Source organism: Arachis hypogaea, chromosome 17 (genome assembly GCF_003086295.3).
Source record: "Arachis hypogaea cultivar Tifrunner chromosome 17, arahy.Tifrunner.gnm2.J5K5, whole genome shotgun sequence".
In the NCBI taxonomy this organism is placed as follows: Eukaryota; Viridiplantae; Streptophyta; class Magnoliopsida; order Fabales; family Fabaceae; genus Arachis; species Arachis hypogaea.
In genome coordinates, this window is record NC_092052.1 from 84,994,875 (window position 1) to 85,010,071 (window position 15,197).

Below are 15,197 nucleotides of genomic sequence, written 5' to 3' on the forward strand. Positions count from 1 at the left end.
ATGCAAGCACAAGGGCTAAGGCAATAGCAATCAAAGCAAACCACAATTGGATTGAATCATTGAAAGATTTTACAAACTTGCAAGAAAAAATGATCATGGGTGGAAACATGTAATTGAGCGATCGAACCCTCGCCGGATGTGTATCCGCTCTAGGCACTCAGGTGTATGGGGTTAATTCACTCAATTCTTCTCCAATCATGCTTTTCAAGATTTGTTTTTCATCTAACAATTAACAAATAATTTATGCATGCATACAAATATCATGAGGACTTTCCCATAGGTTGTAATGGGGCTAGGGTCAAGGTAGGATGCATATGGTCAAGTGAGTTTGAGATTTGGATCTTTGATTAACTTAAACTTTCCACCTAACCTATGACAACCTATACAATTCTAAACAACCTAGCTATCCATTCTTCACTTTTCTTCACACTCATGCATTCCCTTTTGATCACCACACATATGCATTGATTATTATTGAACTTCACCTTGGGGAATTTTTGTTCCCTTTTTATTGCAATTCTTTTTTTTTTACTAAAATATATACAAGAACATTAATGCATATGGTTTACACATGATTAATATATGAGTGTGTACCCAATTCTCAAGATTTTCATACAACTACAAAGCACGCTTTTATCTCTACCCCATGTACCCAACTTTCCCAAAATCTAATGATGAACACTGTCACTAGCCTAAGCTAATCAAAGATCCAAACAAGGGACATTTATTGTTTTTCACTTAGGCTTGTAATGTGCTACAATTAAGAACAAATGGGTTAAGCATAGGCTCAAAATTGGCTAACAATGGAAGATAAAAGGTTGGCTATTTGGGTATGTGAGCTATTTGAACAATGGCCTCAATCATATAAATGCATGTGTACATAAAGTAATGGACATAAAGAATGAAACAAATCAAAGATTACACTCATAGGAAGAGAATAATGCACACAAGAATGAAAATAAGTGGTCATATGATGTAACCACACAATTAGGCTCAAAACTCACATGCTTGTGTTCTTTGCTCAAAACATGATCCACAAAGTGTATAATTCAAGCAAGTTCTAAAAAAAATTTCAACCAATTGGAGTGGTGCCCTAGAAATGGAATTCTTGGAAATTTTCATCATATTGACTAAGTCTATTCTAATGCAATGTTGTGATTCGGAAAACTAAAAAAATTTCTTACTTTACCCCTTTTCCAATCAAAGCAAATTTCATACGCAAAGGGGATCAACTAGGTTTCAACAATTCACAATGTTTTTCCAATTCACAACCAAAATTGCTAAAACAACTATATGATAAAAATCCAACCAAAATATGGAATGTATACCATCTAAGGTGCAAAATGTGTCAACTAAGGAAAAGTGATCCCAAGATAACAAATATATACAATAATCTCAAAGTTAAAGTGCAAAATAAAATAAAGTAGTAGAAACTAGAAGATAAATGTCTAAAAGTTCACCACACAGATGCTATCCACCGGTCACGATCGGTGACCTCCCCACACTTTAGGATGAAGCATCGTCCTCGATGCTACTGCTGAAGCACAGGCTGGGGGTCAACAGTCGCGCCGGGCTGTGGCTCAGGCTCAGGCTGTGGCTATGGCTATGGTACTGGCTATGAGTCCTCAGGGGGCTGCTGAACCTCTGTGGTGGCCTGTGTCTCTGGGGTGCTTCCTGCTGAGTCATCTCCTCAACATGCTCCTCCTCCTGATCCTGCTCATCGGAGGTGGGAGAGTCCAGGAGCGGAGGTAGCTCAATACCCTGTGATACAAACACCTGGTCTATGCGATCAAGATGTCACATGATACGATTCTCGCTGTGCTCCATGAAGCGAAACAAGCGCTGCACTAACAGGTAAGTTGGCTCAGGTGCTGGCGGTGGTGGCAAGGGTGCTGCGGCTGCTGAAGTAGAGGAAAGTCCTGCTGTTGCTTGGTGCACGAAATTGTGATCTTAGAAACGGCACCAAAACTTGGTACGCACAATCGTAATCTCAACTCTTTTTCACAACTCCGCACAACTAACCAGCAAGTGCACTGGGTCGTCCAAGTGATACCTTACGTGAGTAAGGGTCGATCCCACGAAGATTGTCGGCTTGAATCAAGCTATGGTCATCTTGTAAATCTTAGTCAGGTAGATTCAATTGGTTATGAGGTTTTGATAATTAAAATATAAATAAAATATAAAATAAGATAGAAATACTTATGTAATTCATTGGTGGGATTTCAGATAAGCGTATGGAGATGCTTGTTGCTTCTGAGTCTCTGCTTTTCTACAGTTTTAATTCAATCATTCAAACTCCTTTCCATGGCAAGCTGTATGTTGGGGGATCACCGTTGTCAATGGCTACCGTCCGTCCTCTCAGTGAAAATGGTCCAAATGTGCTGTCACCGCATGGCTAATCATCTGTCAGTTCTCACTTATGTTGGAATAGGATCCATTGATCCTTTTGCGTCTGTCACTACGCCTAACACTCGCAAGTTTGAAGCTCGTCACAGTCATCCCATTCCAGATCCTACTCGGAATACCACAGACAAGGTTTAGACTTTTCGGATCTCAAGAATGCTGCCAATTGATTCTAGCTTATACCACGAAGACTCTGATCTCAAGGAATTGAAGGCTCTGTTGTTAGGAGAGACAATCAAATGCATGGACCATGAATCCAAGAGATATGAATTCAAGCTTGTTTTCATGTAGAACAGAAGTGTTTGTCAGGCACGCGTTCATAAGTGAGAATGGTGATGAGTGTCACTTGATCATCACATTCATCATGTTCTTTTGTGCGAATGAATATCTTAGAATAAGAATAAGCTTGAGTTGAATAGAAAAACAATAGTACTTTGCATTAATTCATGAGGAACAGCAGAGCTCCACACCTTAATCTATGGGGTGTAGAAACTCCACCGTTGAAAATACATAAGTGATAATGGTCCAGGCATGGCCGAATGGCCAGCCCCCAAAACGTGATCAAATATGAAAAGATAGATTCCAAAATGATTTAAAGATGAAAGATAAGAAATAAATCACTAAAAGTAGTTTTTATACTAAACTAGTCACTAGGGTTTATAGAAAATGAGTAACTAAGTACAGATAGTGCAAAAATCCACTTCCGGGGCCCACTTAGTGTGTGCTTGGGCTGAGCATTGAAGCTTTCACGTGTAGAGACTCTTCTTGGAGTTAAACGCCAGCTTTGGTGCCAGTTTCGGTGTTTAACTCCAGCTTTTATGCCAGTTCTGGCGTTTAACGCCAGAATAGGGTAGAAAGTGGACGTTCAAACGCCAATTTGTGTTATCAAAACTCGGGCAAAGTATGAACTATTAAATATTTCTGGAAAGCCCAGGATGTCTACTTTCCAACGCAATTGAGAGCTTGCCAATTGGATTTCTGTAGCTCCAGAAAATTCATTTCGAGTGCAGGGAGGTCAGAATCCAACAGCATCTGCAGTCCTTTTTCAGCCTCTGAATCAGATTTTTGCTTAGGTTCCTCAATTTCAGCCAGAAAATACCTGAAATCACAGAAAAACACACAAACTCATAGTAAAGTCCAGAAATGTGAATTTTGCTTGAAAACTAATAAAAATATACTAAAAAGTAGCTAGATCGTACTAAAAACTACCTAAAAATAATGCCAAAAAGCGTATAAATTATCCGCTCATCACAACACCAAACTTAAATTGTTGCTTGTCACCAAGCAACTGAAAATCAAATAGGATAAGAAGAAGAGAATATACTATAAATTCCAAAATATCAATGAAACTTAGCTCCAATTAGATGAGCGGGACTAGTAGCTTTTTACCTCTGAACAGTTTTGGCATCTCACTTTATCCTTTGAAGTTCAGAATGATTGGGATCTATAGGAACTCAGAATTTAGATAGTGTTATTTATTCTCCTAGTTCAGTATGTTGATTCTTGAACATAGCTACTTTATGAGTCTTGGCCGTGGCCCTAAGCATTTTGTTTTCCAATATTACCACCGGATACATAAATGCCACAGACACATAACTGGGTGAACCTTTTCAGATTGTGACTCAGCTTTGCTAGAGTCCCCAATTAGAGGTGTCCAGGGTTCTTAAGCACACTCTTTTTTCTTTGGATCATGACTTTAACCGCTCAGTCGCAAGCTTTTCACTTGACACCTTCACGACACAAGCACATGGTTAGGGACAGCTTGGTTTAGCCGCTTAGGCCAGGATTTTATTCCTTTGAGCCCTCCTATCCATTAATGCTCAAAGCCTTGGATCATTTTTACCCTTGCCTTTTAGTTTAAAGGGTTACTGGCTTTTTGCTCTTGCCTTTTGGTTTAAAGAGCTCTTGGCTTTTTCTGCTTGCTTTTTTTCTTTTTCTTTCTTTTTTTTCTTTTATTTTCGCCATTTTTTTTCGCAAGCCTTGTTTTTCACTGCTTTTCCTTGCTTCAAGAATCAATTTTATGATTTTTCAGATTATCAAGAACATTTCTCCTTTTTCATTATTCTTTCAAGAGCCAACAATTTTAACATTCATAAACTTCACTATCTAAAATATGCAATGTTCAAGCATTCATTCAGAAAGCAGAAAGTATTATCACCACATCAAAATAATTAAACTAATCTCAAGGATGAATTCGAAATTCATGTACTTCTTGTTCTTTTGCATTTAGAACATTTTTTTATTTAAGAAAGGTGATGGATTCATAGGACATTCGTAGCTTTTAGGCATAGACACTAGACACTAATGATCATGTAATAAAGACACAAACATAAATAAACATAAAGCATAGAGAATGAAAACAGAAAAAAAAAATAAATAGACAAGGAGATTAAGGAATGGGTCCATCTTTGTGAGGGTGGCGTCTTCTTCCTCTTGAAGAACCAATGGTGCTTTTGAGCTCCTCTATGTCTCTTCTTTGCCTTTGTTGCTCCTCTTTCATAGCTCTTTGATCTTCTCTAATCTCATGGAGAATGATGGAGTGCTCTTGGTGCTTCACCCTTAGTTGTCCCATGTTAGAACTTAATTCTCCTAGGGAGGTGTTAATTTGCTCCCAATAGTTTTGTGGAGGAGAGTGCATCCCTTGAGGCATCTCAGGGATTTCATGATGAGGAATTTCCTCATGCTCTTGTTGAGGTCCATGAGTGGGCTCTCTTGTTTGCTCCATCCTCTTTTTAGTGATGGGCTTGTCCTCTTCAATGAGGATGTCTCCCTCTATGACAATCCAAGCCGAATTGCAGAGGTGACAAATGAGGTGAGGAAAGGCTAACCTTGCCAAAGTGGAGGACTTGTCAGCCACCTTGTAGAGTTCTTGAGGTATAATCTCATGAACTTCTACTTCCTCCGCAATCATGATACTATGGATCATGATGGCCCGATCCATAGTTACTTCGGATCGGTTGCTAGTAGGAATGATAGAGCGTTGGATGAACTCCAACCATCCTCTAGCTACAGGCTTAAGGTCCGGTCTTCTCAATTGAACCGGTTTGCCTCTTGAGTCATTTTTCCATTGAGCTCCTTCCACACATATGTCCATGAGGATTTGGTCAAACCTTTGATCAAAGTTGACCCTTCTAGTGTAGGGGCATGCATTTTCTTGCATCATTGGCAAGTTGAACACCAACCTTACATTTTCCGGATTGAAATCTAAGTATTTCCCCCGAACCATTGTAAGCCAATTCTTTGGATTTGGGTTCATACTTTGATCATGGTTCCTAGTGATCCATGCGTTTGCATAGAACTCTTGAAACATTAAGATTCCGACTTGTTGAATAGGATTGGAGAGAACTTCCCATCCTCTTCTTCTAATCTCATGTCGGATCTTCGGATACTCACTCCTTTTGAGCTTGAAAGGGACCTCAGGGATCACCTTCTTCTTGGCCACAACTTCATAGAAGTGGTCTTGATGGACCTTTGAGATGAATCTCTCCATCTCTCATGACTCGGAGGTGGAAGATTTTGTCTTCCCTTTCCACTTTCTAGAGGTTTCTCCAGCCTTAGGTGCCATAAATGGTTATGGAAAAATAAAAAGCAATGCTTTTACCACACCAAACATAAAATGTTTGCTCATCCTCGAGCAAAGAAGAGAGAATAAAGGACAAGAAGAAGAAGATGGAGGAGATGGAGGGTGAGGGTGAGTTCGGCCAAGGGGGTATAAGGTGTTTGTGATTTGTTAAATTGAAGGAGTGATGAAGGGTATATATAGGAGTGGGGGGAGGCTTGGTTCGTGTATTTGGGATTGGGTTTGGAAGGGAAAAAGAGTTTTGAATTTGAAGGTAAGTGGTGTTTTGGGGAAAAGTGAATGAGGTGATTGGTGAAGGGTATTTGGGGAAGAGTGTTATGAAAAGGTGTGAAGAGGAGAAAAGAAGAGGTGGGGTAGGTGGGGATCCTGTGGGGTCCACAGATCCTGAGGGGTCAAGGACTTTAACATCCCTACTCCATTTAGGCGTGAAAGAGGCCATTAGAGTGCAATTCTGGCGTTAAATGCCAGATTGCTGCTTGTTTCTGGCGTTTAACGCCAGCTTTTCTCCCTTTCTTGGCGTTTAACGCCAACTTGATGCCCTGTTCTGGCGTAAAACGCCAGTCTAGTGCCTATTTCTGGCGTTAAACACCAGTCTGGTGCCCATTTCTGGCGTTAAACGCCCGGAATGGTGCCAGACTGGGCATTTAACTCCCATTCTGCTACTCTTACTGGTGTTTAAACTCTAGTAAGCTCTTCCTCTAGGGTGAGCTGTTTTTAATGCTATTTTTTCATTCTATTGTTGATTTTTCAGTTGTTTTTGTGACTTCACATGATCATCAACCTAAAGAAAACATAAAATAACAAATGGAAAATAAATAGATATAATTAAATAACATTGGGTTGCCTCCCAATAAGTGCTTCTTTAATGTCAATAGCTTGACAGTGAGCTCTCATGGAGCCTCACAGATAATCAGAGCAGGGTTGGGGCCTCTCAACACCAAACTTAGAGTTTGGTTGTGGCCTCGCAACACCAAACTTAGAGTTTTGTTGTGGCCTCCCAACACCAAACTTAGAGTTTGAATGTGGGGGTTTTATTTGACTCTGTATTGAGAGAAGCTTTTCAGGCTTCCTCTCCATGGTTACAGAAGGAGAACCTTGAGTCTTGAATACAATGTAGTTCTCATTCAACTTAAGGACCAACTCTCCTCTGTCAACATCAATTACAGCTTTTGCTGTGGCTAGGAAGGGTCTGCCAAGGATGATGGATTCATCCTTATCCTTCCCAGTATCTAGGATTATGAAATCAGCAGGGATGTAAAGGCCTTCAACCTTCACTAGCACGTCCTCTACTAGTCTATAAGCTTGTTTCATTGATTTGTCTGCCATCTCTAGTGAGATTCTTGCAGCTTGTACCTCAAAGATTCCCAGTTTCTCCATTATAGAGAGTGACATGAGGTTTATCCCTGACACTAGGTCACATGGAGCCTTTTCAAAGGTCATGGTGCCTATGGTACAAGGTATGAAGAATTTTTTGGGATCCGATTTCTTCTGAGGTAATGTCTGCCTCATTAATGCATTCAGTTCATTGGTGAACAAGGGGGGTTCATCCTCCCAAGTCTCAGTACTAAATAACTTGGCATTCAGCTTCATGATTGCTCCTAGATATTTAGCAACTTGCTCTTTAGTGATGTCTTCATCCTCTTCAGAGGAAGAATATTCATCAGAGCTCATGAATGGCAGAAGGAAGTTCAATGGAATCTCTATGGTCTCTGTATGAGCCTCAGATTCCTTTGGTTCTTCAAAGGGAAACTCCTTTCTGTCCAGAGGACGTCCCATGAGGCTTTTCTCACTGGGACTCACGTCCACCTCACTCTCTCCAGGTTCGGCCATGTTGGTCATGGTTATGGCCTTGCACTCTCTCTTGGGATTTTCTTCTGTATTGCTTGGGAGAGTACTGGGAGGAGTTTCAGTAATCTTCTTACTCAGCTGACCCACCTGTGCCTCCAAATTTCTAATGGAGGACCTTGTTTCATTCATGAAACTTAGTGTGGTTTTGGATAGATCAGAGACTATGGTTGCCAGGCCAGAATGGCTTTGTTCAGAATTCTCTGTCTGTTGCTGAGAAGATGATGGAAAAGGTTTGCTGTTGCTAAACATGTTTCTTCCACCATTATTATTATTGAAGCATTGATTAGGCTTCTATTGATCCTTCCATGAGAGGTTATGATGATTTCTCCATGAAGGATTATAGGTGTTTCTATAGGGTTCCCCCATGTAATTCACCTCTGCCATTGCAGGGTTCTCAGGATCATAACCTTCTTCTTCAGAAGATGCTTCTTTTGTACTGCCTGTTGCAGCTTGCATTCCAGACAGACTCTGAGAAATCACATTGACTTGTTGAGTCAATATTTTGTTCTGAGCCAATATGGCATTCAGAGTATCAATCTCAAGAACTCCTTTCTTCTGAGTTGTCCCATTATTCACAGGATTCCTTTCAGAAGTGTACATGAATTGGTTATTTATAACCATTTCAATGAGTTCTTGGGCTTCTTCAAGCGTCTTCTTCAAATGAAGAGATCCACCAACAGAGTTGTCCAATGACATCTTGGACAATTCAGATAGACCATCATAGAATATGCATATGATGCTCCATTCTGAATGCTTGCCAGAAGGACACCTTCTGATCAATTGCTTATATCTTTCCCAAGCTTCATAGAGGGATGTGCCTTCCTTCTGTCTGAAGGTTTGGACTCCCACTCTAAGCTTACTCAATTTTTGAGGTGGAAAGAACTTTGCCAAGAAGGCATTGACCAGCTTTTTCCAAGAGTTCAGGCTTTCTTTAGGTTGTGAGTCCAACCATGTCCTAGCTCTATCTCTTACAGCGAAAGGGAAAAGCATAAGTTTGTAGACCTCAGGGTCAACCCCATGAGTCTTAACAGTGTCACAGATTTGTAAGAACTCAGGTAAAAACTGATGAGGATCTTCCAATGAAAGTCCATGATACTTGCAATTCTGCTGCATTAGAGAAACTAATTGAGGCTTAAGCTCAAAGTTGTTTCCTCCAATTGCAGGAATTGAGATGCTCCTTCCACAGAAGTCAGAAGAGGGTACAATAAAGTCACCAAGCATCTTCATTGCATCTCCACCAATGTTGTTGGGTTTAGCCATGTTTGTTTTGTATGCTTTCTTTTTGAAAATTTCTGTTAGGTCCTCTCTAGAGAGTTGTGCTTTAGCTTCTCTTAGCTTTCTCTTCAAAGTCCTTTCAGGTTCAGCATCAGCTTCAACAAGAATGCCTTTGTCTTTGTTCCTGCTCATATGATAGAGAAGAAGATAAAGAAAGTATGAAATCCTCTATGTCACAGTATAGAGATTTCTTAATGTGTCAGAGAAAAAGAAGAATGGAAGGATGAGGTAGAGAGGAGAATTCGAACTTATGAAGAAGGAGAGAGTCCGAATTGCTAATTAAGGAGGAGTGTTAGTCCTTAAATAGAATAAGGTGAGGAGGGAAAAGAATTTTTGAAAACAAAATTAAAAAATTTTAAAATAATTAAAAAGAATTTTGAAAAAATGGATGATGGTTTTCGAAAATTAAAAGTGAGAAAGTGGTTAGAATTCAAAAATTAGAGAGAAAAGTAGTTAGGTGGTTTTAAAAAGATATGATTGAAATAGAAAACTTTTAAAATCAAACAAAAAGTCAAGTAGTTAATTTGAAAAGATTTGAAAATCAATTTTGAAAAGATAAGAAGTTAGAAAAGATTTTGAAATTGATTTTTGAAAAAGATATGATTTTTGAAATTAAAGTTAATTGCTTGACTAACAAGAAATTAAAAGATATGATTCTAGAATTCAAATATTGAACCTTTCTTAATAGGCAAGTAACAACCTAAAATTTTTGAATCAAATCATTAATTGTAGCAAGGATTTTCGAAAATAGTGAGAGAAAAATGGAAAGGATTTGATTTTGAAAAAGATATGATTTGAAAAATATATGATTTTAAAAAGATTTGAATTAAAAAAACAAAATCTCCCTTCCTGTGCCATCCTGGCGTTAAACTCCCAGAATGGTATCCATTCTGGCGTTTAACGCCCAAAATACTACCCTTTTGGGCATTTAACGCCCAGCCAGGTATCCTAGCTGGAGTTTAAACGCCAGTTTTCCTTCCTCACTGGGCGTTTTGAACGCTCAGCTTTTTCTCTGTAATTCCTCTACTGTATGTTCTGAATCTTCAATTCTCTGTATTATTGACTTGAAAAGACATAATTTTGAAATTTTTTTTTGAATTTTTAACGATGAAAAACAACAAGATAAAACTAATCATGGAAAACTAAGATCAGATAAACAATGCATGCAAGACACCAAACTTAGAAATTTTCATATGAGAGACACTAACAAATTGAGAATGCACATGAGAAACAACAAAAGACACAAAACACGAGAATTTAAAGATCAGACCCAAGAGAATAATCAAGAACAACTTGAAGATCAATGAAGAACACAAGAACACACTTTCGAAAAATGCAAGAAGAATAAAGACATGCAATTGACACCAATCTTAAAAATTGACACTAGACTCAAACAAGAAACACAAAATATTTTTGGGTTTTTTATGGTTTGATAATTTTTTTTTCAAAAATTAATTGGAGAAAGAGAAAATAAAGAATTCAAAATTCTTAATGAGAATTCTAGGAATCATGAAATGTTAGTCTAAAACTCCGGTCCAGGAATTAGACATGGCTTACTAGCCAGCCAAGCTTTCAGTGAAAGCTCCGGTCCAAAATACTAGACATGGCCAATGGCCAGCCAAGCATTAGCAGATCATTACATTCAACAGCAAGATTGATAGAAATCAACAAGCTTTTGTGATGATAAGTTGGAACCTCGGTCCAAAAGATTAGACATGGCTTCACAGCCAGCCAGACTTCAACAAATCATCATGAAACTCTAGAATTCATTCTTAAAAATTCTGAAGAACATAGAATAATTTATTTTTTGAAACATTTTTTTCGAAAATAAAAATAATAAAAACAAAAAGCTTAAAATTAAAATAAAATTACCTAATCTGAGCAACAAGATGAACCGTCAGTTGTGCAAACTCGAACAATCCCCGGCAACGGCGCCAAAAACTTGGTGCACGAAATTGTGATCTCTGAAACGGCACCAAAAACTTGGTACGCACAATCGTAATCTTAACTCTTTTTCACAACTCCGCACAATTAACCAGCAAGTGCACTGGGTCGTCCAAGTAATACCTTACGTGAGTAAGGGTCGATCCCACGGAGATTGTCAGCTTGAATCAAGTTATGGTCATCTTGTAAATCTCAGTCAGGCAGATTCAATTGGTTATGAGGTTTTGATAATTAAAATATAAATAAAATATAAAATAAGATAGAAATACTTATATAATTCATTGGAGGGATTTCAGATAACCGTATGGAGATGCTTGTTGCTTCTGAGTCTCTACTTTCCTACTATTTTCATTCAATCATTCATACTCCTTTCCATGGCAAGCTGTATGTTGGGGGATCACCGTTGTCAATGGTTACCGTCCGTCCTCTCAGTGAAAATGGTCCAAATGCGTTGTCACCGCACGGCTAATCATCTGTCGGTTCTCACTCATTTTGGAATAGGATCTATTGATCCTTTTGCGTCTGTCACTACGCCCAACACTCGCGAGTTTGAAGCTCGTCACAGTCATCCCATCCCAGATCCTACTCGGAATACCACAGATAAGGTTTAGACTTTCCGGATCTCAAGAATGCTGCCAATTAATTCTAGCTTATACCATGAAGACTCTGATCTCAAGGAATTGAAGGCTCTGTTGTCAGGAGAGACAATCAAACACATGGACCAGGAATCCAAGAGATATGCATTCAAGCTTGTTTTTATGTAGAACGGAAGTGTTAGTCAGGCACGCGTTCATAAGTAAGAATGGTGATGAGTGTCACTTAATCATCACATTCATCATGTTCTTGTGTGAGAATGAATATCTTAGAATAAGAATAAGCTTTAGTTGAATAGAAAAACAATACTACTTTGCATTAATTCATGAGGAACAGCAGAGCTCCACACGTTAATCTATGAGGTGTAGAAACTCCACCGTTGAAAATACATAAGTGATAATGGTCTAGGCATGGCCAAATGGCCAGCCCCCAAAACATGATCAAAGATGAAAAGATAGATTCCAAAATGATCTAAAGATGAAAGATAATAAATAAATCACTAAAAGTAGTTTTTATACTAAACTAGTCACTAGGGTTTACAGAAAATGAGTAACTAAGTGCAGATAGTGCAGAAATCCACTTCCAGGGCCCATCTAGTGTGTGCTTGGGCTGAGCATTGAAGCTTTCACATGTAGAGACTCTTCTTGGAGTTAAACGCCAGCTTTGGTGCCAGTTTGGGCGTTTAACTCCAGCTTTTATGCCAGTTCTGGCGTTTAACGCCAGAATAGGGTAGAAAGTGGGCGTTCAAACACCTGTTTGAGTTATCAAAACTCGGATAAATTATGAACTATTATATATTGCTGGAAAGCCCTGGATGTCTACTTTCCAACGCAATTGAGTGCGCACCAATTGGGTTTCTATAGCTCCAGAAAATCTATTTTGAGTGTAGGGAGGTCAGAATCCAACAACTCTACAGTCCTTTTTTAGCCTCTGAATCAGATTTTTGCTCAAGTCCATCAATTTCAGCCAAAAAATACCCGAAATCACAGAAAAACACACAAAATCATAGTAAAAATATACTAAAAAATAGCTAGATCCTACTAAAAACTACCTAAAAATAATGCCAAAAAGTGTATAAATTATCCGCTCATGACTGCTGTGGAGGATGAAGGCTGAGCTGCCTCCACCACTGCTCTACCTCGAGAATAGTGTCTGGGTGGAGGCTTCTCGTGCACCCACCCACCCCACGGAATAGTAACCTTCCTGTCGTCGTCATCTGGGGGGTGGTGGTATCACGTAATCGTCCTCCTATGGGACATCAGCTAGCTCAATCATGCTGGTGACCAATGTAGAAAATGGCAGTAGGCCACAGATGTGTGCGTGCCACATGCTCTGCCTGATTAACTGGGGGAAGTCTACCTCCTTCCCCTCCATGACACAACCATTCAGAAGTAGCATATCCATCGGAATCTCTGAAAGGTGAGTGGTGGGAAAGACATAATGGGCGAATATATGCTGCCAAGTATTAGCCTCTCTCGACAAATAAGTGAATAACATCCTCTTGGGCTTCTTGTTGCCAGAATCCATCACCCAAGGGGCGTCCGGTGTGGCAATCATGCGCTTCAGTACCTCATAATCAAAGGTCATGCAGTGGATAGCTACCTCTGCCTGCTGATAGGTGCATGTGTCATCAGTACGAGGTCGGCAAAGCAATGCCTCCCCAATAGCTACCTCAGTGATCAAGATCTCCCTACCCCTCAGGTGGACTGAATCAAGAGTGGCACGAAAGAAGTTGCGGTAGAATTCCTCCACCCACGAAGTATTTATCCTCCCCAAATCCCTATCAACAAAATCTAAGCCCAATTCCAGAATACGGGCATTGATGGCGTGTCTCACGTCGTTGTGAAGGACCAGATTCTTTTCAATATTCAGATTTGTCTTCCGATATTTAGTGAAGCAAAGCTCACAGTAGAGATTGGAAAACTTGATTGGGTCCGTGGATGGTAACAATTGATTCTCTTTTTCCACGTCATTCAGCAGATTCTTAGCATAATTGGCATAAGGAGAAGGGGTAGAGGCTTTAGAGCGCTTCCTCTTCTTTGAGTTGGTAGCTATGGCTTTTCCTTTTTTCGACATCCTGAAAAAAAAAAACAGATATGGTATGATATAAGTAGCTAGCCAAGTAGATGTAAAGCACTCAAGGTAAGACATATTCATGAAGTGAGTGAAGAAAAGAGAATTCTTGGAATGCAAGTAACAAAATTCAGAATTCAAACCAAGTCACAAACCAAGAATTCAAACCACAATTGCATAATGCTTATTCAATTAGCCTAAGAAATGCCATATTCAAAAGAATGATTAAAGGAGTTATGTTCAAAACAAAAGGAAGAAATCATTTAGTTAATCAAGTTAGAGTTAGAAATTAGTTCAAAAATCAGTGATATGACAGTTATCGGCACAATTAAAAGAAGTGTACAAAATTCGGGTGCAAGCATACTCACAACCATGAAATGCACATAGTCAGTGATGATGGAATATGATAATGCCAAAAAGCAACCAATATGAAAACAAGTCATCAATCAATGTAAAGATCACCAGGGTTGTATTAATTGGTGTTGGTAAAATCGAAACATTGGAAAACAAGTCAATCAAGAAACATTTAACACCAAATTCAATGAGGCATGAAAGTCACAAGTTGAAACAAGAATGGAAAAGCTCATGATCTATGTGACTTAATGCAAATTAGGCATGAATATAATGAATCAAATCAGCTACATAGATTAAAAACCTTCAAACTTGTGAGTTTATGCAAAAGAGGCACAAAATCTCAAAAGAGTTTCAAGTTATAGTCAATTTGAAAATTTATTCAAACTACTCAATGCATAGAAGTAAAGCAGCAATATAAACAAGCAAAGAATATGATAAGCATGAATAAAACTTGTAAACAAGTTCTTGAGAAGTTTCCAAAACCATTTAGCAAACAAAATTCTATTGACACAGAATCTCGATGAATAGAAGCTTGTTGCACCAAATAAAATAATGTTATTTCATGAAACATGGTTAGGAAAAATCCGGCAGTATTTCAGCAGTAAATTGGCTATTCCCGGATACCAAATAGCAGCAAAATACAAGTATATGAATCCAAATTGATTTACAACGACACAAAAAAACAAGGATTGCATATATGCAGTAGCAAACTGAAGATCACAAATAGAAGTCAATATGCAACAATGAAATAGCAGCAAAGCAGCATTAATATGGCAATAGAGCAATGCATGAACCATTACTCAGCAAGCAAAGATTATGCATTTCAACAGATAAACAGGAACGGAGCACTTATCAGGCCTAGAATCCTCTAACCACATCCTAACTACCTAACATAATATATCTCTATCTAACCTAACATACAAAATTTAAAAAATAATCTATTCTAACACTAACTAACAAAATTAATTAAGTAGTAAAGAAACAGAGAACAAAACAGGGGTAAGGGTATGGAACCTGGAATGCAGAGGCAGAGAGTGAAAGAATTTGAAAAGGGAAAGGAGAAGAAGTAGCAGAACGGTGGCGCTACCCAGGAATGGTGGCGGCGCAGTGGATCTTGTGGTGGCTC